Source organism: Camelus dromedarius, chromosome 1 (genome assembly GCF_036321535.1).
Source record: "Camelus dromedarius isolate mCamDro1 chromosome 1, mCamDro1.pat, whole genome shotgun sequence".
Lineage (NCBI taxonomy): Eukaryota > Metazoa > Chordata > Mammalia > Artiodactyla > Camelidae > Camelus > Camelus dromedarius.
This window is the reverse complement of record NC_087436.1, coordinates 57777551-57802024: the sequence shown is the minus strand read 5'-3', so window position 1 is coordinate 57802024 and position 24474 is coordinate 57777551. Positions and strand designations below refer to the sequence as shown.

Sequence of the window (24474 nt, the reverse complement as noted above, 5' to 3'; positions counted from 1 at the left end):
CCTGCCACACAGTATTGTGTCTTAGAACTACTGTGTAAGAATAAAAGCCCACAACATTCCAATGCCCTACAAGACTCAGTATCGTAAAACCCCCACCTGCCTCCCCTCACCTCACATTTTATCTCCTGTTTTCTCCCTTTCCTGGATCCTTCCTCTGCAGGCACAGGCTACCTTGCTGTTCACTGGCACACACTTTTTACAGCCTCATCTAAAGGCCTTTGCGTAAATTGTTTTTCCTCCACAAAATAGCTGGACTAACTCTGTTACATCTTTCAGTGTTTCCTTATAGTTTCCCTTTCTATGGGGCTGACTCTGTCTCACTGAATTGTGTAGCTGCCCCTGTCCCAACCCTTACCCTGTTCTAATATTTTTTTACAGCTCTTACCACTATCTAACATGAAATAAAATTTCTGTATTTGCTATGCTTATTTTTCATTGTATATTTCATTTCCTGCATGAGACACCCTCTCACCCCATAGCATCTCTATGAGCAGGAATCAGTCTGTTTTATTCATTGTTTTATCCCAAGTGCTGAGGACTGTGTCTGACATTAATAAATATTTATTGAATGAATGAATTAATGAACCCCATGAACCATCTTCTTTTCTCATTACCCTGGAAGGTGCTGGCTACATACTCTCCTATACAAAGTTTTCAAAGTAATTAACTTAGTAATTTAATTTCCTATTAACACAATCCTTTCTTTAGGTTTAGGCTATGACTCCAGAAGGTCCTTAAAGTAACACATTTTGGTAACTGCAATGAAATAATGTGTTGACAGACTCACTAGTAACTATTTGCGTATTGAGTTTACGAGATTATGTAATTCATATTTAAGATAGCAAGAATTGGAGAGAATCAAACTAAGAACCTAGTTTTTGATGAGGAGACCTGTAAAGAAAGTTTGCTGCTAGAGTGTGGTAGGGCAAAGGAAAGAAGCTGGTTATTCCAGGGCACATCCAGAAGAAAGGGGGAGAGGGCCGGGGTGAACTTTGGTTTTGGAAAGTGGTGCGTGTATGATGCAGGGAAAATAGCTCCAACAGGGGAAGGGAAAACAAAGAAAAAGCTGTTTTCTTCTTCAGTTTTAACTAGGCCAGCCTAGCTTATTGCATTTCAACAAGTCTTTGGGAAAAGCCTTTGGTTTTCATCAATTTATTAGGAAGTTGGGAAATATATATATATATATAATTATTCACTAAAGGAAGAAAATGCACAAAAATAAGAGGTGCATTGACCCTGCCCCTTTCTGTAAAAGAAGAAATAAATTAAGAAAAATGGAGGCTTTGATAGGCATCAAGATTAGTACTCTGATGGAAAAAGTACTGAAAGGCATGGTTCACATTCCTCAAAAGGCCAAATACAGGTCTTTCCTCCCCCTAGTCATTTATCAAGGTGCTTTGAGTCATATTTGATCCTTTACTCTAGGAAGCCAGCTTCTCTGGCCATCTGAATGACCTAGGAAAAGAGCAACAATGACTGTTAAACACATGCATGTTTTTATACCATTTCTATGCTGATAACACATAGCACCATTCCAAGCATTAAATGTCTCCCTTAAAAATACCTTTGAATACACATAATGTCTTACATAGATTCCAACTCAGTTTGCATTTTTCCTCTTAAAATATCAGAAGTCCTGGCCTAGTTCTTCATATTAACCTACATATTCCTTTATATTAAGAAAATAGATCATAACTAAGAAGGGATTTAGGTAGTGAGAAGTGTCAAGCTCATTACACTAATTTCATTTTTTTAAAAATAGATTAAGCATTGCAGGATCATTTTTAAGATTCTAATTGTTGATGTAATATTTTATAATTACTAAGGCATGTGGGCTTTTGATATCTGAGGGGATTTTTTTTTCTTTTAAATCAATGTGTCCATTAAGGAATGTATTATTGTACACCAGATGGAATTAAATGAACCATTGTATGAACTTGGCATTTTCAGATTGGGTTACCTGAATGTAATTACCTGCAGACAGTTTCTAAATATGCTGTTCATAAGGGATTAGCTTTTATGTAGAGATTCTCTTCTATTCTCCTCAGGTTTTTTTCTTACAATGTGTTTAGTCATTTTGGCTTATTGTACCATCGTGTTCTGCCACTGATAATGGTGAGAATTAATCCTGAACTACCAGAATTGATGAGACAGAACAAGTTGACAGCTGTTTAAAAAACAAACAGACATGGGACAACTTACAGGAGAGACCGTTACGGTTTTGTGGCATATACAATTTGAATTGTCTGCCCCAATTCTAATAATACTGAAATCTGGAGAAGTAGAATTTCGTTCAGAAGTTTATGCCCAAACTGCAATGCTGAATTTCATTTCCTATTGTCATTTTGAAATCATGTCAGTTGAAGAATATGAATTTCTACACATTTTGTATCACATCCATTTTGTTTTCCTGTGAGTGAGCAGAATTGTGCTTTCTGTGAGTCATTTCTTCGTATAGGGAGTCCACCCTCTGGGCGACATTTATTGTTAGTGTGACAATCACTTTCTTATTCTTTCCCCTCAAGTAGTGAGTAGAGTTTATGTGTCTACATTTCACCCTGATGTCAAGTGCACAATTTCCTCTAACTAAATAATAAATACTTAGACTACTGGGAGAATGAGCATCTAAAACTCTATTTTAAATTCTCAGCACCAATTTTATCTTTCTTTTGAAACATGAATTCTCTCTATCATTTCTCCAGCTGTTGCTGCTTTCTTAGAGAAGTTGACAAAGAACATCTAATCCGAGTCTGGGAAACATCAAGTTTAACAGAAAAAATGTGATATATAATGTGCTTATTTTTACAGAACCTCATAAACTTCCTGATGACTCTAGTGAGCCAAGTAAAGAAATTGCATGACTTGAGGGGAGAGGGTGGCAAGGGAATGAGTATGCCATGTCACCAACAGGAATCAGCTTTCAGAGAATTCAGCTAGTATCATGTTCTAAAATATCTGGTGATCTGAAAAAATAATAATAATGAAGGGTAGAACTTTGTAAAATGAATTATTGGAAGAACTATAGATAATTAAATATATGATCTATAGATAATCAAATATATGTTGAATTAATATTAGATTATGTTGAAAATAGGCCAATCCCAAATAAGGAAACTTTTTACACTGCTGTTAATATAGATGAAATTAATATTATATATGTTACAGTTTCTAACTTGCAAGCAAAAATAAAAAGATTTTTGGCTATTTTAAGCAAAAAGTAGTTTACTGAATGTATCCCGGGCTCATTAATGGGTGTCTCAAGAATTAAGCTTGAAGGCAGAAAGGAGCATAATGGCTCTTGAAGGCTTGGAAGCAGGGATGACAGGAATGATCTTGTAGAATCCTGCTTAACAGCTCTATTGAGATATAATTCACATAGCACACAATTCACCCATTTACAGTGTACAGATAGAATGTTTTAACCATTCCTTCTGTCCTTATGTTTCTCACTTAAGAGTCTCAGTCCTAGAGAAGCAGCCAGTCAGCCAGGCTTGTGCCACAGGTCTTCTCCCTACTGGTGTCAGAGCTGGTGAGGGTGAGGTGTGGCTGGGATCATGGCGTGGGGGAATGAAATTTCCTGAGGCAGCCTCCTGGGTTCACTCTTCCAATGAGTAAGATGTAAAAGATAAGGCAGAAATTATTTGAAGCAGTGTGCTGATAGATGTTTGACAACTGACTGTATAGAAAGAAAAAAAAAAAAGTCCTAAACTTTAGCATTTACAGATTTCCATGGTATAAATATTCCAACTATAAGGAATAATTTGAAACAACCAATATTATAGCATGCAGAGTTGGGAAGAGATACTGACAATACACTCTTGTGAGCTGGAATGAGCTGGCTTCAGCATGCCACTAAATTTCCCCCAACCTTGAACCTTGGGGGCTTTCAGGGAAAGGGAATAAATTCTAGGCAGTAAACAAACAAACAAACATGTATTTAGGCATTCAGTGCAGACGTTATTGACCTTAAACAGAAGCACTCATATTTTTTAATAAATTAATAAGGGACTCAGTAGATAAAATTTGTATGTGTACATGTGAGAGACTGCTACAGTATTTCATTTTAAAAAAGAAAAAAGAGACCACTCTTCCTTGTCAGTGATTTCTTAATTTAGCTGGGGAGCTCAAATGGGCACCTTTGAAATAGTGAAAGAGATTGTAAAACCTGCTGTGTTGGGGAGAATTCTGAGATGGCCCTCCTGACATTCACCTGGGCTTTTATTCCCATTAATATCTTACATTACATGACAAAAGGGGTGCAATGAAGGTTACTAATCAGATGACCTTAAGATAGGAAGATTATGCAGGTGGGGCTTGACCTATTCCATGAGCCTTTTGTAAGCCCTTCAGAATAACCGAATCAGAAATTCTTGGGTATGTTACAACATATGTATTTTTTTTTTAATTCCATAGGTGATATTAGGGTGCAGGCAAGGTTGAGGTCACTTGTGAGGATTTTTTAATTCAAGAAAATCTATCAATGATCTAGAGCAGTAGGTTAGAATTCTTCTCTTCCTTCCTTTTCATCTTCCTCTCTTGCTTTCTCCCTCCCTCCCTTCCTTCCCTCTTTCCTTCCCTCCTTTTAGTGCAAAAGGAAAAGGTAAGTTAACTCCACCCAAACTGTAATATTGATCCTTTTTTTTTTTTGTGGCAAGAAAATGAGACGAAATATTATAAAAGTCAAGCAATAAATTGGACTAAACAGTATTCCCTGGGTATTGGAAATTTATGCTAGATTGGTTCATTGATATTGTCCTTAATCTCATGCAAACTGTTTAGAAGTATATATCTTTTAATATTTTAATAGTGGCCCAGGTTAGCTTTCCCTGGAAGCAGACTCTGAGACATATTTTAACATGCAGGACATTTTTAGAGAGTTTTCCTTTCATCTCTACCTGGGAAGGAAAGGTGATTTTACAGGAGAAGGAGAGCTGTGAAACAGTCCCACTGTACACCCCACCCTTTAGAGTTGTCCCATGTGTGGGGAGTGGCGGGGACCTTTATATCCCTGCTGTGATCCATAATTGAATGTGGACTTCTCCGGAAAGCAGCAGTTTTCTTCAGCGGAGGCAATCCACCATGAAGGATGTCTGTTGAGGGCCTTCATCCCATAGAATTCCCAGCCGCTGGGAGAATGAGAGCCATACTTTTTGAGAAAAGTGGTCAAGACTTCCCATCCACGCAGTGTTCAATGTGTTTGCTGTAAAAACAGAACAAATGTTAAAAATACCCTTGATTTTCTATGTCATTCTAGATTCAGTTCTATTTATGATGATGATACTTAAAGTCCTTTTAACCTCACTTACTCTCTTCCTACCTCACACAATTGTCAGTTTTTTTGGAAACATTTTCTTTAACTTCTGGGATACTGCAGTCCCCAGATTTTCACTTCCTCCATCCCAAATTTCTTTCCTCTACTGGGCTTTTGGACGTGATGGATTCTTTCTATGCTTTTAGAAGTTAGTCTAGAAATTTCACATTTGTATGTCACGTATTTCTATAGTTAACATCTTACTCTCTTCCCAAATAATATAAGGGCCTTACACTATTTTAATTCCGATTGTCCCATCATTTCTTGTAGGCTATTTGTATACAGTGGTTTAATTTTATGTTAATTTTTACTTAACAAATTAGACATTAATTTCATTGTTTTATGTAATAAATATTTTATTTATATTTATCCATAAGTTAATGTTTTTAATATTTAATCTTTCCTTCTACATTATTTGGATTATTTTCCTTATCACTAAAGTATATCCTTTAGAAATTCCTTTGGTGAGGGTCTATTGTAATAACTCTCTCAATTGTTGACATCTGAAATTGTATTTATTTTGTGTTTGTTCTTGAAAGATACCTGAACTTTGTATAGAATTCTTAATTTAATAATATTATTGTCTGTATACAGAAAATATTATTCCACTGTTTTTAGCTTTAATTGTTATTTTTTACATCTTCTCTTTGTTTTTGATGTTCTGAAATTTTATTATGATATTTCTACATGTGAAGTCTATTTCTTCTACTTGGGATTTATTAGGATTTCTGATTCTCAGGATTTGTGTCTTTCATCAATTCTAGAAATTATCTTACTTCAAACTCACTTGACCTAGTGTTTCATTCTGTAAATCCAGTTTGTTTATGTTAGACTACTCATTCTATCCTACATGTCTCCTAACCTCTCATACTTTTCATCTCTTATCTCTTCTTGTTGTTTTCTAGGTAATTTACCTAGTTTTACAGTATAGTTGATTAATTTTCTATTCTATGTATTGCTCTATATAAACTATATTTTCTAATTATTAATTTTAAATTTCAGAAATTCTGTGGGGTTTTTTGTTGTTTCACATCTGCCAATAAATTTTGATAGTATTCTTTAGTCATACTTCAATTTCCTCATTTCTTTCTTTAAAAATATTAACTATGCTCATTTATATGGTCAGTTCTTGCTGAGACCAATATTAGCATTTGATAATGTAATCTTTTGTTTACTTTTGTTTTTGCTGGCTCTCACTCATAATCATTTATTTCCTTGTTTAGAGATTTTTATTATGTGCTCTTTGAACATTTTGGTAGATTTATTTGAGGCCTGAAGTTAAGTGAATTCCTAGAGAGAGAAATTTTGTTTGCTTCTATTAGTCACCTGAGGGGCCCACTATCAACAGGGAAACCTTTAAACAGTTTTGGTTTGGTTTTTTTGAATGCAGAGTTATTGTGAAGTCCAGCTCCAGACAGAGGGAATGAAGATTTATAGATAGGAATTTCTAAGGGGGATTTTTAATAGCCAGGATTTAGTGGCAGAAACAAGACATACGCTATGTGTTTCAAGCAGAAAAGAATATACTAAATGGAATTAAATGCTTTAAAAAAAAATCCTGGAAAAGCCAGAGAAGTCAGAATCAAGGGACATGCCTCGACTTTAGATTTTTAAGTTACAGCATCATAATAATATATAACATAATATAGAGGCCCTGGACATTGTTGTTACTGCCACCACCACTGTGCTGCCACACTGCTTTATTCCCAAGAAGCTTGTTCCTAGACATTTAAACATGGGCTTTAGCTGCTTCAAATACTGTGTCTCCTGGAATTTGTGTGATAGCTGTGTCTGCCACCGGTACAGGCCCCAGCTTCATTTCTGCCTTCCAGACTTTGTACGGATTAACACTTTGATGATGGTTGCAAGGGGGTCGAAAAACAAAGATTTTGCATTTTCCAATCTTTCTGATAGAAAGAGATATACTGAAAGTTGCAAGAGCCAGTCCAATTATTTATCACTTTTTTGGTTTGTTTTTCTTTCTGTGTGAGTTAAGGCAGAGCCAGGCATGTGTCCCCACTATGACCTTCTTTAGAATGAGATGTGGCTTTTGTATTTCACCTGCCATTGGTATTGCACTTCGTGCCGCTTTCATGCTTTTGATCTACGTCCTTTTCTGAGCACTTAAATCTGTAAGGTTGACACTGCTTTAGCATTCATTTATCCTTGTGAATTTGACCTTTTTTTTAATCAAATACAGATTTCTTGAAATTCCTTTATGTTTCTGCAAGCTCAACTATGTATTGAAAAGATTTTAAAATAGTTTGTCTGATAGTTTTACTTACAATAGATGGAAGGAGTTTCTGTAACATCTGCTTGCTAAATATAGAAATATGACCTAGGCGGGTTTTTTTTTTTTTTTTTGATCCTTTAAATTTTTTTAATCCCTTTAATCCCTTCTTAGTCTCCTTTGCTGGTTCTACTCTCCTTCCCAGCCTCTATATGTTGGAACCCCCTAGGAATCAGTCTTCAGGCCTCTTCTCTTCCATATTTATATTCTTTTTCTCTATGGTCTTATCCAATACTATCTTTTAAATGTCACCTATATGCTGGTGACTTCCAAATTAATATATTTAGGTTAGATTTTTCCCTTTGGTTCCAGATTCATTTATCCAACTGCCTACATGATATTTCTCTCTGGAAGTCTAAAAGACATCTCAAACATAGAAGATCCAAAACATAAATCTTATTCTCCCAACTCACCCTCAAATCCGTTTTCCCCCTCACTTCACCTCAGTAAACAATACAGCAATTCATCCAGTTACTCATGTTAAAAACAAGAAATTGTCTTGATCCTTCTCTTTCCATGATCTCCAGTTTCCAATGCATGAGCAAGTCCTGTCAGTTCTGTCCTAAGTATAACCACTTTTCAGGACTCCCCTGCTATTATATCAAGTGTAAACCACCATCATCTCTTACCTGTGCTTCAATAATAAGTAAATAAAAATCTAAGTAGGTGACTGAAGAATGCTAAATAGTTTTTCTTTTACGCTGTCTCTTTAAATCACATTAACTCTAGGCTAAAACTTCCAATGTCTTTTCCTGTTATTTAGAATGAAATTCAAACTCCTTATATAACATGACCCCTGTTTATTTCTGTGAATTTGCTCTGTGCTATATCCTGTAACTTTCCAGTCTGCACATTCCATTCTAGCTGCACTGACTTTCTTTCTGTTGTGTGAAAAAGAAAGCCTTTTTCATCTGAAACATTCTTTACTCAGTCCTTTGGTTTTCCCACCCAGTACTTCATACTAGTCTTAAGTAAATGCCATCTCTTAGATGTCTTCTTTACGATACCATCTAAAATAACCACCCTTCCACAATTCTCTAATATCTTATACCTATGATTTCTTTTTGGCATTTTTCACAACCTAAAGCTATTACACATTTGTTTACTTTTCCATTGCCTACATCTTCATACTTATTTCAGCTAGCAGGAGTGCAAGGTCTTTGTCTCATTTTGTTCACCATTATAGGCTAAGAGTAAATGATGCACATATACATGTTGAATGAATGGATGGGAAGTCAGACAGAGTCTACCCAAGTAAGCTGCTCAGGACCAGTGTGTTATGAGGGAATAATGATATGGCAGGAGGAGCACTTGGGTTAGATTTACAGATTGGAAGATATGGATTCATGAATCATTCACTGGGCCAGATGAAATCATCCAGGGATAGTGTGGCTAGGATAGAACCCTGGAGAAGATCAACATTTACTTTATTATACATTCCCTAAAGATAGGACCATTTCTTTTCTTTGCTGTAGTCTGAGTACCTAGTGTCATTTCTCCCATAGATGTTTAATCAATTTAACAGATCTAATGAGTGAAGGAACTAATTAAAAATTTGGGGAAAATTCCATTAAAGGGAATATGAAGCAGTAGTTAGAGGTTTAGGAGGAGAACCAAGGAATTATGAGTTGATTGAAGCCAGAAGCAACAGGAGTTTCACGTAGTCAGGAGTCTTAACAACTACAGAAGAGTCAAATAAGGTAAGGTCTCAGAATAATTCATTGGATTCATCAAGAAAAGTGGTAATAGGTGACACTGACATAAATAACAACTAGAGAAAATGTATTTATATATTTAATATATTGCATATATATCAGTAAACAACCTTAGTATACAACATGAAAGTGTTCCCTTGATTGCATGCTGGCATTACCTAGTTTTGAAGGATGTCTCTTTGTTTCGGATATGCTTTTTATAATGACATGTCTAAGATTCTTTTTTTTTTGATTCATGCTCTGAGTCATGTTATGAATACATGGATGTCAAGCTATCATAAAAGAAAACTAATAGCAATTTATCAAGATCCTAATTAAACATTTGGAAGGCAGTATTAAATAGCCATTCGGAAATTAATGAGATGACTCTATTACCTACTGAATGTCAAAGAATGGAAAATTTGTGAATAACTCCCCGAATGTCTCTGCAACAGTCACAGTACAAATGAAAAATTTTAAGAGAGTTAAAGAATTTCAGGAGACCACATAGGTACAACTGTTACATATTTACTCAAGGACACAGAACTTAACAGAAATTGGGTCACTACTTAGAGCTGACTCTGCTGCAGTAATGTTGGCGAGATTTTCTCTGGGTACCTAGGTCCCCTACAGAACACAACTGCCTCTGTCTTCACAAGGGTAGATGCTCCTAGGGATTAGAAAAGAGCCAAACACTGGCTACATCACTATGCCTTTAGGCCCAGGCTTTCCACGCCATTCTAAAAAATGTACACTAGCAGCTCTCCTGATTCTGTTTAAGAGAATGTTTACAAACCCCATTTCTCCTAGTTCTGAAATCAAACTCCGCAGAGAGAAGACCCATAACACTCCAGATATGAGAACGTCAGAGATTCCACGTCTGCCTCAGACCTGTCCATCCTTTCACCTGGACGATTACCAAGAGAGATGCCTTGGTATTTTAGATTACAGAAAGCATTTCTCCATGGATTATAGCTTTAGTTGATTCATACACATATTGAAAAAATATTTTTTGTTTCTTCACTGACATATTCTATTCTGTTTTACTATTTTAAAATATATTCATTATGAAAAAATAATGACAACTTATTATAAAAATCAAGAAAAGTGACAATTTATAAAATACAAACAAAAAATCCTATCTCGGCTCCCCCACTCTTCAGCATCACTGTCCCGGGAATGCCACGGTTAACGCGCTGGGCTTTGTCTTTCATAGTCTGTTTATACGCGTCTGTGTGCAACCCATGACATGCACACTTCTGCAAAGGCCATTCACTCTATATAGGCCTCTCTCTTAGAAGTCTGTTTCATATCTTCTCTTCTCAAATCTCCAAGATTTCTTCCTCTACCCTGAGTCATTGGCTGGTAGATGCCTGTGGGATACGTGGCCCTAACACATGTGGTGATAGATTTCAGAGCACGCTGCTGGACCATTGGTCAGCTTTGCTCCCTGAAGTCAGATATGTGAGAAGCACATTCTTATAGCTGCCGCCCAGCTTTTCTGTCTTTCAGTACAACTAGCCAGAAAAATCCGTTTAAAAAGTACGTCAAATCATGTATCTTCTCCTCTCAAAACTCTCCAGAATCTTCGCATTTCATCAAGAGTAAAAGCTTACTTCACACAATAGCCTCAGTGCCCTTTGGGACCCACTCCCAACCCCCCCCCCCAATTTCCCCTCCTTACCTCTCCAAGGTTACATCCTACTTTCCTGCCTTAGCCGCTTCATCCCAGAGACCACGGAGACACTGCATTCCTTTAATGTGCCAGGCAGACGTCTGGCGTCCTGTTTCACTGAGAAAATTGATGCAATCACAAAAGAATTGCAGTGGCTATTCCCTCTCCTTGGAAAGCTCTTCCAGATACACCGGTGGCCCATTCCTTGACCTATTTCAGGCATCTGGTCAGCTGTGACATTCTTGGTGAGGTCTACCGGGGACACCCTATTTAAAATAGCAGTTTTAACTGTGACACTCCTGATCCCCTAACCTAGTTCTGTTCTGTTTGTTTTTGTTTGTTTTAGTAGCATTGATCACATGGAAGATTGTATATCTTGTACTTATTTATTATGCATATTGTCTGTTTTTTCTACCAGAATGTAAGGTCTGCATGTATAGGACATCGGTCAGCACAGCCCTGGAGCCCAGAAGAGTTTCTAGGGATAGTTGCTGGTCAGTGAACATTTGAAGAGTAGGTAGATGGATGCGTGAATATACACGTGTATTTAGGAGTTAAGTAGAGTCAGACTGGTAGGCTCCATCAATTACTTGCTCTAAGTAGGGATAACAGTTATACCTACAATCATAAGGAGTACTTAAAACCTACTTCACAAGGTCGTTAAGAGAATTCAATTAGCAATCAGGTAATAATTACAAAGAGCACAGCACAGTGCCTAAATATATTAAGTGCTTAATTAACATTACATACTACTTTATTCTTTATTATATATAGTTTTTAAAGTAAAAATGGAATCATTCTATATAGAGTGATTTTGTACTCAGTGAAATACCATCTTTTATTTCCAAATAGCACTTACAGACCTCATCCATTCATTCAGTAAACGCCTTGAAGTGCTTACTCTGTGCCTTTATAGCATTTACATTCTACTTACTCTTTCTATGACTGCATAGTATCCTATAGTGTTTACATTAATTATTTAGTCTTTCTTCTAATAATACATATTTGAATGGTCTGTAGTTTTTGTACATATATATATATATATATACACACACACACACACACTTTCCTTGCAGAATAATCTAACGCAAATTCAAATTGGAAGTAGTAATAATATTGTCTGTTTTTCCAAATACTTTTAAGTCAATCATGACATTTGAAGCCATAGTTTGCAGTATTTTCCAAAGGTAATATTTATCTGTCCAGCTGATTTTCTATATGATATCTATTTTTAAAGTTACTAGTGTATATATTCAGTAGATAGGAGTTATTTTGTAACCCCACTTTAATGAAAGTAACTAAAGAAGTAGGATTTGAGAGGAATCAGCTGTCTTGCTTCTGAACCCAGAGACAAAATTTGTTTTAGGTAATGAAAGGCAATAAATCTCGCTCAAAGACAAAACAATTTAATAGCCAAAGAGAGTCCTGGAAATATTTGAGTTCCTATTTCCAATTGATTTTAAGTCCTAGCTGAATCCTGGCAAACTTGTGCACAAGTTTTTTAAGCCCTTTCTTATATTCTCTCAGTCAATAAATTGCTTTTCTTTATCCTAAGGAATTTCAAGTTTGCTTTCAGTAACTTACAGTCAAAGGAGTCTAGTGTATATCATATGTTTTGCTATAATTCAGGATATTAAAATTAAGGCAGGGTGGGGAGTATAGCTCAGTGGTGAGTGCATGCTTAGGATGCATGAGGTGCTGGGTTCAATCCCCAGTACCTCCATTAACAACAACAAAAAAAATAAAGGAAAGGAAATTTAGGCAGAAATAGAGATTTATATATATTCCTTATAGTATCTACAAGAGTATAATATCTACAAGTTCATGAGGAAATTCATTTTAATGTCATATTAATTGAAGACATTCCAATGAAATATCACAATGTTAGAAAACACATTAGGAGACATACACTAGTGAAGAGGCACAGGACTGTACGTTCTAGAGTGTAGATTCTGTCCAGACCATCCTTTGAAAACGGCTTCTTGGTCAAGCCGATTATAGCTTTCTTGTTTTCTTGGACCCAGGGTCTAGGACTGGAACTCCTCTAATGAGAAACCTTTTCTTCCTAAGGCCTTTTCTTCTCCACAGGGAATTAATCACACACTCTTCAGAAGTCTTTGCCTCAAACAATCGCATTTGATGTGCTGCTATCACCACCAGTCAGAACTAAATGTAATAGAAATGGCTGCAACAAAACTGTTGTTGATAAAAGATGCTTTGTTCCTGAAGATTAGACAATTCAGTCACCATGTATTTGATGATAACAATGATGATCTGTTTGCTGTTAGCATCTGGGTTTCTGACACAAATTTCAGGTAGGACTCTCATCCATCTTTTTTTCTAGGGAGTGAACAACTTTCTGGGAAGTCTTCTGAAATTTTCTATAACTTATTCTAGAGTAATGCTTTTTAAACTTTAATGTGCAGATGAACTGCTCCAGGATCTTGTAAAATGCACATTCTGATTTAGAAGGTGTAGAATGGAGTTTGAAATTCTGCCACGTGATGCTGATGCTGCTGGTTTACAGACTACACTTTGATTAGAAAGTTCTAGAGAATTTCTTATTTAGTGGTCCTGTACAGCACTCTAACGTAATGTCAGAGTGGCACAGACCTTTTAGTGTAGCTCTCTCCTACAGAACAGTAGCTCCCTGCCACATACTTAAAATATGTATATAATATAAAACATTATATATATATATATGTGTATACACATATATATATATATAACATACGGTGTCAAATTCAGAATCTTTTTTCTAATCCTCCTCTTCTGGGAATTGAAGCATAAATTGATTAATCCCTATGATATGGGCATGCTTCTCATACCACTAATGGTGTCCTCTGTGAAGACTGTACATCAGATACCCAACAGGATGAGAAAAGAAAACCAATTTTTTATGTGTGGCTGTAAGTGCATAGAAAAGTATATTTCCATTATGCATTATCTTTTGGATTTATCTTACATGAACCTTGAAAATAGGAAATACTTGTAAAGAAACATTTCTAATTAACGTTATTGAACTTTTACATTTGACTTCTCCCAATCTGAAAATTTTACATATAAGCCAATACAATGTCATCTTCTTTTCAGTTTTCTACAGACAGTTAAGTCTTATACAAATAGGACCTCACTAATCTAGTGATTATAATAATAATAATGACACCATCTCTTGTAGGGCAAAATGTATCTTTTTCTGTTTGGAAGAGCCATGCCCAGACAACATTAACTGGAACTTTAGATGCAGCCCTGCTGTTAGTCATAGACTCTGCCAAAAGTCTGTACACATAAGGGGTAATCAGAGGACATGCATTCCATTGATGTGGACATGTTAGCACGTAATGTCTTTGCTTCAGGGAATTGATAACAGGATGTAGAATGTAGCTCTTCTAGGTCACTTTGAATCCAGCCCAAGTTGGTTGTGATTAACACTGCTAACATCAACAGCTGTTCTAGGACTAATATGAAATATGTAATGGTCTCAGTCTAGTTCACTCGTGACAAGTACCCACACTGGAAAATCATCACCATCATTAACGCCCTTGTGGGCAGCATTAGGAGTCTGAATGGTTTTGAAACCGAATGCCAGACCTCCCAGAGATGAAGCCCTGTGACAGTAAGTCAGGTTCACTGAAGACTTGTTATGAGAAAAACGGTTGCACTCCTTATGTGGCATCTGCTCTCTAAATGATATGATTAGATCTCCAGGGCAATTTATGTGAACCACTAAACTGGCCATAAAATACCATAAACTTATGACACATTATTAGTTCTCCCCATTTGACACATATAAACATCTATTAAAGGTAGAGACTCTGGGGCTTTTAAGGGACTTAATTCTAATCCTACCACTAATAGTATTAGGTCTTAGGATGAATGGGCTTGCCCTTTACGTAGGCAGTGTAGTGTCGGCCAGAATCTTGACCTGTTCTTAACTTCTGGCCTTTAATTGCTGGTTTTTGTAAATAGTCAGTCATGTTATGTTTTCTAATGTAGCCATGTACTGATTTAATTGAAGACTACAAAATACTTCTGATCATTTTCATCTAGGATATCAATTATTCACATTTGCAAACAATATGTATAATTTATGTCATTCAGTAAATATAACCACATCATGCAGCAATTTCTAAAGAATGCATTATTAGCAATCGCTATAGTTTAGAAATCTAGTGCAGAGTCACATACCTCAGTGGAAAGGAGTTGCTCTGACACCTTAGGCATCTCAGTAGCAATGTGAATCTTCAAATAGCAGGAAGATGGATTTACCCCCATGTTGAGGTGAGAGGTAGTAACTTGGGTGTGGGGTGGAAGGAATGAACCACACACCTGTCTAGGCACCCTCAGTTACACACTAATCAATTAAAGGAGCCAGGTTATCTCTGTAAAATTGGAATATTCTGTCATTTGATGATTTTACAATCCATCATATTTTATATTGTCATAGGCATAGTTATTGAGGATAGGCAATGAAAATCTAGCATAAAAATGCCATAGAGCAACAATGACAACAATAGTAACAACAAGAAAAACTTGTGCCCACCTCCAACAGAGTATAAACCAGTCTGAAGATTTCTGAAGGGTAATCCTTGAGCATTAAGCTTTTAAAAATCAGAGACATATGTTTTGCTTCTTCTTTTCCTCTGACCTTTATCATCAAAGCTATTTTTTATTCTAAAATATTTCAAACATATATATATATATATAAAATAGAAAAATATAGCACACATTCATATATTTGCTACCAAGATTACACAGATATTAACATTTGTGATATTTACTTTAAATGAAAATAAAATTGCAGATATGTGGAAGTCCACTTGTCTCTTTTCCTTCTCCTCATCTTTCATTGTAGAGGAATTTGATGTATTTTATTTATATGCAGTTTTTTGAACTTTTATTCCATTTTGTATACCCAAAATTATGCCATTATATTATTTTAAGAATTTATGGCAATAATATTCTATGTTTTTAAGGGTTTTTTTTTTTTGGCCTCAACATTATATATTTGAGACATTCATTTTAATGTATGTAGCTCTATTTCATTCATTTACACTGTCATATAACATTCCCTTGGATGAATAAACAGCATACATCACAGCTTTATGTTAATTAGATCCTGCAGAAGACTAATTAGGTTGTTTTTCTTTTCTACTAAAGCAAGTAATACTTCAATGAACATCACAATATATGTCTTCTCAGACATACGTGTGGGATTTTATCTAGAATAGAGACTTACAAGTGGAGCTGCTGACAGTAATTTATGGGCATATTCAGATCTACTAAGTGTTGCCAAATTGCTCTCCAAAGTGTTTGTACCAATTAACACTTCCAACAGCAGTGGTTCCCGTGTTGCCTCATTCTAACCAACTCTTGGTATTGTTTAAAAAAAAAAAAGATAATATGATTGTAAACTGGCATCTCATTTGTTTTAATTTCTCTTTCCCTGAAATATCAGTAAGAACTTTGAACAACATTCCATATTTCATTAGCCAGTAGGGTTGCTTTTCCATATCCAGGTCTTTTCTGTTTACTGGTTTGGCTCTTTCATTTTATTTGAAGTAGTTTAACTATTTCAGTGTCAATTATTTTGAGTTAAATTACTTGTAACTCTCAGGGTGAACCTTTTCTCAAAGACATGGCATCTAAAAATTTTTCTAAGCAATTAAAGCCTTCACTTACTTTCTGAAGGTGTGGAGATAAGGGTGTAGCCGACAAATTTTGAGTCACAACATTCAGCAAAACTTCTTTAAAGTTCTGTTCATGCTTTTACTTTTCCCAAAGCCCCACTTATTCGAGCTCAGTTGCTATCTCTTTTTCTCCCTGAATATACTTCCTCTTTTTTCACTTTCACGGTTCCCTTTCTTCCCCATCTGTGTTTCCCTCTTAAAACCAATTACTGATGCCTGTTGTCTCCTCAACCCAAACACATTTGCATCTTCTCTTCCTTCAGAAACATTTGGCCCCTTCTAATATTAGTGAGTGTTTTCAGTTATCTACCCTGGTTGTTAATTAATTGGAGGCTAAAGGGCCCTGAATCCTAGGTATAGGTTAAGCAGGCAGCGAATGGAACAAGCTGCAAATACTCATGTTAACGTTCTCCCTGTCACACTCTAATCACAAATTTTCCGTCTTCATTCTGAATTTAGAGTATCCAACTTTGTTTGTTATACCTCTGCTTGGGGTTGTTGCCCTCATCCTTCTAGTTTTATAAATTCTGTCCTTGAAAACATATTCATCTCTGGGAACTACATTGCTTTCCCCATGGAATTCACACTTTTCAATTTTTGTGTGCAAATTACTAAACTATTGATTCTTTAAAAAAATAATTTTAAGTAATTTACTAGATTAATTAAATCTGCATCACTACTAGGGCATAGATTAATATCCAGTTTTATCTTTCTTTTTAACTATTTCTCAGTTTATAAATGCATAAAGTTATCTATATTAGACATATTTATTCATATATTGCAAATATGGCAAAAAACAGTTGATCAATTTTTTAAGTATGTTTTCCATGCTAAGGAAATAGTATGTTAGGTATGTATCATTTGTTTACCATTACTTATTTCAAATGAAAAAAACAATTGTTGAAACAGCTTTCATCTGTGATGATTTTCAAGATCATATTATTTTCATAATTGGTAATTATCTTAAGAATTTGTCTTAATTTGGATATGGAATTTGCTAAATTTATCTTTGCACTACCTATTCAAACGATGTTGCTAAGCAAATTAAGGACCACTGTTAAAAGACATTTCTTTTCAATATACTAATAAGAAGAATTTTTAAAAAATCTCACCATTCTTAAATCTTGTAATGGGTACAGGTTACCTGTAAGATAACAGTCAGGCTCCTTAGTGTGACATACAGTGATAGCGTTATCTGAGCTCCTCCTCCTCTTTCCCAATTTCTTACTACTCGCTTACTCACAGTGTATTTAATGACAGAAGTAAATGTGATGTAATTGTTTATAATAATGACATAATTTCTTGCCTTGCTGTCTGATTATACTCTTTTTTTTCTGTCTGGCATGGCATTACTTCTTTTGTTTGCTGGTCTAAATTATACATACCTAAAAGATTCAGTTTGTGTATCAGTTGACAACTGCAGGAAGGCTTCTTTGTCCAGTACTTTTTAAACTGAGTTAGGTTTTGAGGTTGATTTTCTTCCTATCTTCCCAGTTATGCCAAATATATTTCTTTTTTAATATCCTCATTATTCTGGACACATATAAGTCTGTTTTACTAATTAGACTACAAGACCTTTAATTTTAGAGACTGAATTTAATTATTTTCATATGCTAAGTACTTAGCACAATGTCTGGCATATATGTTCAATGAGTGCTTTGTGCAATGAACTGAATTATTCTGTGCCTCTTATATATGGTTGATGTATAAAATGCCAATTACTTTTTTCTTTTCTTTGAAACAAGCCACGCAAAATTTCAACTAAACAGAAATTTCGTATGTTTTAATAAAGGTCATAATGTATTAAAATACAATCGAAAGCATGTATATTCTTTTTAAATATTCTGTAAAGGATCTATTTTTTAGTTTTCAAATGGTCAGTTCTTCCATTTAATTGGAGCTAATGCAGTGGGTTCTTTTAACATTAATTCTGAGCTAGATATATGTACAAAATGTTTCCCCTAGGCAACAAGTAGAAATTACTAGCCTAAGTAAATTCTCTTTCCTTAAATGTGTTCCCTACTTCAAAAATTACAAGAATCGTGATTTAAAACATAATACTGAGAAACTTTAAAAGTGTTAGTAATGTAAACTGAAATTATCACTTAAGAAAATTGCATCTTTCTATTGAAAATTTCCTTTGAAGCCTACTAATGTAGTTAAAGGTTATTCAGTAGCACATAAAATAGATCTGTAAAATATACAGGTCAAGTTGATGTTTCTTCTCTGATAGAATTGCCTGGAATTCGCCCTGGTTCCCATCCTATACTAGCCTATTATCTATAGATTTTGGGGGTGGGGGGCCTATCTGCACATGTCTGTTTCCTTTGATGGTCCCTAAAATGGCTTTAAATTAATGCACTCCACATCTACTGCATTGCAAATTCACTTTTAAAACCCAAGTGGTCAAAACGCTCTGTATCCTAACCAAAGATTTAAACTCATATTTCTGATAAGAAATTGAATATTTTCAGTGGAGAAACTATGATCCATCATTGATCATGTAATGTTCTTGGTAGTTTCCATTTATGATATATATGTTTATAATTCTGTATAATGAACTCACTAAAAGAAATACATTTGTTTAATCATGACTGCTGGAAAATGTTAAACATCTCAGAATTCTTAAAGGTGCTTTGGAAGTTCTCTTCTTTGCAGTATTTAAGGGGAAATTGCTGATCTTTTTTTTAACATTTTTTATTGACTTATAATCATTTTACAATGTTGTGTCAAATTCCACTGTAGAGCACAATTTTTCAGTTATTCATGAACATATATATATTCATTGTCATATTTTTTTCTCTGTGAGCTACCATAAGATCTTGTGTATATTTCCCTGTGCTATACAGTATAATCTTGTTTATCTATTCTACAATTTTGAAATCCTGTCTATCCCTTCCCACCCTCTGCCCCCTTGGCAACCACAAGTTTGTATTCTATGTCTATGAGTCTATTTCTGTTTTGTATTTATGCTTTGTTTTTTTGTTTTTGTTTTTGTTTTTTAGATTCCACATATGAGCAATCTCATATGGTATTTTTCTTTCTCTTTCTGGCTTACTTCACTTAGAATGACATTCTCCAGGAGCATCCATGTTGCTGCAAATGGTGTTATGTTGTCAGTTTTTATGGCTGAGTAGTATTCCATTGTATAAATATACCACATCTTCTTTATCCAGTCATCTGTTGATGGACATTTAAGCTATTTCCATGTCTTGCCTATTGTAAATAGTGCTGCTATGAACCTTGGGGTGCAGGTGTCATCCTGAAGTAGGGTTCCTTCTGGATATAAGCCCAGGAGTGGGATTCCTGGGTCATACGGTAAGTCTATTCCTAGTCTTTTGAGGATTCTCCATACTGTTTTCCACAGTGGCTGCACCAAACTGCATTCCCACCAGCAGTGTAGGAGGGTTCCCCTTTCTCCACAGCCTCTCCAGCATTTGTCATTTGTGGATTTTAGAATGATGGCCATTCTGACTGGTGTGAGGTGATACCTCATTGTAGTTTTGATTTGCATTTCTCTGATAATTAGTGATATTCAGCATTTTTTCATGTGCTTATTGATCATTTGTATGTCTTCCTTGGAGAATTACTTGTTCAGGTCTTTTGCCCATCTTTGGATTGGGTTGTTTGGTTGTTTCTTATTAAATCGTATGAGCTGCTTATATATTCTGGAGATCAAGCCTTTGTCGGTTTCATTTGCAAAGATTTTCTCCCATTCTGTAGGTTGTCTTTTTGTTTTACTTATGGTTTCCTTTGCTGTGCAGAAGCTTGTAAGTTTCATTAGGTCCCATTTGTTTATTCTTGCTTTTATTTCTTCTAGGAGAAAATTTTTGACATGTATGTCGGGTAATGTTTTGCCTATATTTTCCTCTAGGAGGTTTATTGTATCTTGTCTTTGATCCATTTTGAGTTTATTTTTGTGTATGGTGTAAGGGAGTGTTCTAGGCTGATCATTTTTAAGGTTACAAAATAAATCAAATGCAGGGTTTTTTGTTGTTGTTGTTCTATACAAAAGTTAAAAATGCATAGGTAAAACATGATTATTTTATGTCACTTGGTTTTTAGTACCTATTTTATAGCTTCTCTTAATATTTTGACATATAAGGCATTTTTCCCATTACATTAAGTTCTTGTGAAATGTAATTACCTTTTCCTATTCTCTGCTCCTAATTTAGAGAGCATTTTACAAGATAGAGCACTTTATATGTTCAGTGATGGATAGTATTGTCATTTTACACATGAGAAAACCAGAGCTGAGTAGTGATACAAAGGTTACTGAAACTGTATCTATTCTCAAAGACTGGATTATCCAACAATGAGCTAATAACTAATAACTTTACTGCTAGTGGTGAGTGCTGTTTGAAAGAGCTAAACATCTAATGACTTGTTATAAATCATTTTATTTAAAAGGAAGTTATGCATTTATTTAAATGATGTACATGATATGAAAAAAAAGTCAGCTGTATGTTAGGAGAACAGGGTAAACAACTTAGGTATTCCATAGGCTGTTTTTGAGACAATATATACTTCTCTATTTTATATTGAAATAATGTAGATGATAGTGATATTCTTGGTATCTGGACAGATTATAATATATTGAATATTAGTAACATGAAAGTCTTAGGGATTTTTACTGGTTCATACATGTGTGTTTAAACCACTCCATAAAGTGGCATTTATTATAGAGCAGCAAGTGGCAAAGACCAGAATCATTTGTTTTTTGAGAAATATAGACCATTTATGTAACTACTTATAGATTGATTTTTTTCTAATGGAGATTTTCCAAAATTTAATCCCAAGAAATCTCATGTAGACCTTACCAAAAGATATATCCTCCCAGAATACTCAAAGTTTTCAATTGAAAATGTCAAATGTACGAACATTGAGAAAGCTTAATGTCCATATAATAATCTACAAAAATTTAATTCAGTTGTAATCCTAACTGTCCTTATGATTATTATTTTCCTTATATTTTATAAAAACTTATCACCTCATTCATGTGGGTTTCTGAGCAACTGGTGTAATAATTTTACAGTTGAACCAGTTGATATGTGACTATGTCATTAGCTCAGTAAAAAACTACAGATCTCTAGCAAAGCCATTGATTTAATCACCATGTTTAGCTATAGCTCCCATGTCCTAAATCATACTGCGTTTTTAATAGAAAAGTATAGGCAATAATTATGTCAATCATAGTTTTTTACACTAGCAAATTTTGTAAACCAGGAACTTATAGATGGATCAAAGTTTTTAGAACTTGACGCATAATAAATCTGGGTGCTCCCTTTAAGAAGAAAAATTAACTATTATGAATCCAAGTTAGGTATGAGAATCTTTGCAGGAACCAATGAGAATCAAGGACCCCAAAGCTTAAGCTTCATTAAACTTGGTAAATTTCTCTATACCAATGCTAGAGAAAGAAATAAATTTTTATTTTTGATAATTTGATGCTTTTTTAGAAGCTTACTATTGAGGACTGTGAAGGGTTGATTTTCACCTTACTTGCAAACTATCACATGAGCCTTCCACAATTTCATGGATACTGGTAAGGGACACAGAATTTTTGGGTTAGAGACAAAGGAATTTATTGCTGCAGTACAAGAGGTATAAGATTCAGGTATGCCCCAATACCCCTGTCACCCCCTTACCCCACCAGGTTCCATGGAGTTTACACTGAGGGACCCAGGTGAAGGCTGAATACACAATAGATTCGCATCATAGCTGAAGAGTCCCTAACAGTAAGCCTGGCTAGTCTTTGCCCTATGGGGAAACATTATCTTTATTATACTATAAGCAAACTTACCTTTGCTCTGGAGTGAGACCCTCGGTTTTCTAAGACTGTTCTCTATAGTAATGTCCTTTAGAAGATAGTCTAGAATGAAAGGGCCGTTTTTACCTCTGTTCACAAGTTAACACAAATAAGTGAGATTCCTAGAGAGCAGTCTCCCAAAACTATGGCCAAGCAAATCAGAGGATGTTTTCATGACTTGTAAACTATTTTAAGGAAAGTTTTCTATTTAAACTAGTATATACACCTAGTTAAAAAATAATCCAGTATTACAAAACGGTTTGCTTGTAAAAAGCACCAACACCCCCAGCCTCTACTTTCCTGCTCCTCAGAAGGAAACATGGTTAACTATTTAGTTGTTAGTTTTCTGGTTGGTTATCTCCAGTGATGTGCTGGTAAATATTTAACAATCAGCTCTTCAAGTTTGGTTCAAGTTTATTGGCTGATATTCCCATTTATATAAATAATATGAAAATAAAACAACAAATTTCATTGTTCATTAATCATGGGATTTTGGGGGGGCTAAAATGGATACCAGGTTTTGAACATTAGATTATTTCCTCAGGGTTTTTTTGTGCTATTTACAGTTTAATAGCTATACTAATGGCACACTTTTAAACTTAACTGCCATCACTGACATTTTCCATTAGTTTCTTAAATCTAGAAAATCAATAAAACAATAAATCAAGCCCTGATATGTAGCACTCACTGGTATCTGTGGTATATTCTTGTCATGACTGGTTTCAACCATGATACCAACATGACATCACTGAGCAGAGTCAAGAGGAAATGTGCAGTAACACTATTATGTGGTATTCTGGAAATAATCTCAAGAGCCTAGATGAAAGTACGATATATAGTAAAGTAATTTGGAAACAAATTTTGAGTATTTATTAGCTTTGCTCATAATGTATTTTTAGAAGTTTTTATAGTTTTATTTTTAATAATGGATGTGTTTAACAACCAGCTTACAAAATTCCTGAAAATTTACTGGGTCTTGCAAGTTTGTACAGGCTGGCTCCATCACATCACCAGTTAGTTTCATGTCTCTAACCAATATATGTATCGTTCTTTTTAATTTATTAATTCTAGACCTTGTCTACCGATTATCCATGATAATAGATGAGAATTTAACTCATTTATATTACTTCCCCTTGCCCTATGGTAGCTGGCTTCCAACATGGTCCCGAGAGAGACTTTCTTCATTTCAGCAATTTGTGTATTCTGCTCCCTCATTGAATAGGTCTGATCTGTGTAATTAATAGAATTTTGAGAAAATGATGGTGTGTAACTTTTAACATTAGGTCCAAAAATAACTTGTAGCTTCTGCCTTTCTCTCTTGAATCACTTGTTCTGGGGAGAGCTAGCCTCGTGAGGACACTCAGGCAAGCCCTGTGGAGATACCATGTGGACCTGAGACCTTCTGCCAACAAGGCAGCATGAGGTTGCCAGCCATATGAATAACCTATTTTGGAAGCAAATCCTCCCGTGGCAGGCTTTGAATGCTTGCAGCCCCAGATACATGAGAGATAAGAGAACCAGAACTACCTAGATAAACTACTCTCAGATTTTTGTACCACAAAAGTTATGAGATGATAAGTGTTTGTTGTTCTAAGCCACTAAGTTTGGGGGTAATTTGTTATTGAGTAATGGAAAACTAATAAATCCCATTTCTATTTCCTCCCAGTTCAGTTGTATCAATCTTCCCAGTTCTTCCACTGGTTTTTCATTCATTTATTCAGCACATTTATACATACTGCTCACCTGACATGTGCCAGCCATTAAGTGAGAGAAATAGAGCAGTGATAAAGTACTGACCTCACAAAGCTTATACTGCAGCAGGAGAGGGAGGCGATAATTAAGTAAAAATACACTGTAATACTCGATATTTATACATACTATGAGGAAAAACAAAGCATGGTTAGCCACAGAGATGAAAAGCGAAGGTAAGTCTCCTGAGGAGCAAACGTTTGGGCAGAAACCTGAATGTGGCGTGGGAGGAAGCCATGTGAGTATCTGGAGTAAG

At 35.2% G+C, this 24474-nt stretch overlaps 1 protein-coding gene, 1 long non-coding RNA gene and 1 other non-coding gene across 5 annotated transcripts in view; 2 read left to right on the top strand and 1 right to left on the bottom strand.

Moving 5' to 3' along the window:
- Positions 1 to 24474, top strand: part of GRID2 (glutamate ionotropic receptor delta type subunit 2) — a 1267385-nt gene that overhangs the window by 872244 nt on the left and 370667 nt on the right. The window lies entirely within an intron of this gene.
- LOC135321134 (uncharacterized) lies at positions 4592 to 22577 on the bottom strand. The gene is made up of 3 exons (XR_010380593.1): positions 22464 to 22577; positions 10980 to 11087; positions 4592 to 5200 (listed from the first exon to the last, which is right to left on the bottom strand). It is a non-coding gene; the product is annotated as an uncharacterized LOC135321134 (long non-coding RNA).
- On the top strand, positions 12623 to 12693 carry TRNAP-AGG (transfer RNA proline (anticodon AGG)). The gene has a single exon. It is a non-coding gene; the product is annotated as a tRNA-Pro (tRNA).